This window comes from Triticum dicoccoides, chromosome 1A (assembly GCF_002162155.2).
Source record: "Triticum dicoccoides isolate Atlit2015 ecotype Zavitan chromosome 1A, WEW_v2.0, whole genome shotgun sequence".
NCBI lineage: Eukaryota > Viridiplantae > Streptophyta > Magnoliopsida > Poales > Poaceae > Triticum > Triticum dicoccoides.
This window is the reverse complement of record NC_041380.1, coordinates 561277383-561278974: the sequence shown is the minus strand read 5'-3', so window position 1 is coordinate 561278974 and position 1592 is coordinate 561277383. Positions and strand designations below refer to the sequence as shown.

The window sequence follows — 1592 nt, the reverse complement described above, 5'->3', positions numbered from 1 at the left end:
ATCAATCGCCCCAATGCAGACAACGGTTGAACGAGCAGCAGCAAACTCATTTGCTAATAGAGGAGCAGCAGCCGACACATAATACAGAAAAGCACAAGGGCCAACAATTCCCAGTGCCAGAACACACACAACCCTTGGACACACACAACTGATACATGGTTCTGTGCCAAAACACACAACGAGGATACCCCTAAACGTAAACTTAACTCCACCACTAATTTCCCCTGGAGTTTTAACATGTTGTACTATCATTGATCACGGTACTCCCTCAGGTCCTGAACTGCAGCTCAGTTGGCCGTCTGCTGTACCGTTGCATCCTAACCGGGCCTCTCCAGGTCCAGCGCTCCTCCTCCACCATGCACCAGGAGGGCATCTTCAACAGCCTGGGCGCTGCTTTCATCCAACTTGAAGAGCCTGCGCATGTCTGCGATCACCTCTGGCGAAAGCTCCTCCTTGAAACGCTCGGCGAAGGCATCAAGAGCTGCCGAGGTGACGTCCTCACCATCCTTGATGATTCCCAGAGAGCGGCAGACGAGGAACTCGGCCGCACAAGAAGCCGGCGCGGCGTTGGCTTTGGCGCGACTGGCCGGCCATGTCTTGTGGATGGACAGGGTGCCCCCAACCCTGGAGATGGTAACCCCGGCCATCGTCTTGCGGCGAGCAGCAGGGGCCCGAGGAGGGGTCGTGCAGGAGCAGGAAGAATGGACTCCTCACGGTCTTCAAACAACAGTGCGAGGCACTGGAGCCCTACCGCACAGGTAGCAGCATCAGCCCTCCTCCTCTACACCGGAGATGGGGTGCACCGCAGAGGACCGCTGGACACCAGCGGCGGAGTGGGAGAGGCCTCAAACCCAGGAGGCCTGGCAGGCGAAGCCAATGGCAGCAGCAACATTGTGGGGGAGCAGAGCTCGAGCATTGGCTGGCTTGGCTCTGCCTGCAGAAGCGCGACAGACCGGGCTTCATGCCTTGTGGACCGCAGCGAAGGGGGGAGGACTGTTGTTGGCAACAAGAGGGCGAGGTTGGCGGTGTCAGAAACTCCTGGGAACGCCGGCGATCAGCACGTGGCGAGGGGTGCCGGGTCAGGCTGCGGCCACGCCCAGCAGCCAGTGGTGGAGTCGTCAATGGCGCCATCTCCAGGGCGCGGTCCATGACCAAGCTCGAGGAGCCCGAGCCGAGCAGAACAGCAGGCGCGGCGTCGATCGCTCGCCTTGCATTAGGCAACGACCCATCAGCGCCGCGGCGACGACCATCGCGGTCACGTCCACCTTCCTCCCGGCGTCCACCGCGGTCAGCACCGTGCCCCTGGTCGCGTGATGCGTCCCGAGGCTGGCGAGAGAGGTTGCGCCTGATACGGGCGCCCCATCCTTCTCTGTTACGCGATCCATCGCGATCGTGTCCCCGGCGGTCTCTGTCATCCCGCCTCCTATCTTGATCTTCATCGCGGTCGCGCCTATGGTTGTCGACGGGGCGGGAGATGCGCTCCTATGGGTCACGCACGATCCGCTCGCCGTCGACGACGTCCTTCACCCAGGTGTACCTTTGGGACACAACTCGTGGCCCTTGCGTTGGATCCTCGTGAATCGCCAGGTGAA

The 1592-nt window shown here is 61.1% G+C and overlaps 1 pseudogene; it reads right to left on the bottom strand.

The window, feature by feature from the left end:
* Nucleotides 1-317: 317 nt before the first annotated feature.
* On the bottom strand, nucleotides 318-1149 carry LOC119355304 (annotated as a pseudogene).
* Between the last annotated feature and the right edge of the window lie 443 nt (nucleotides 1150-1592).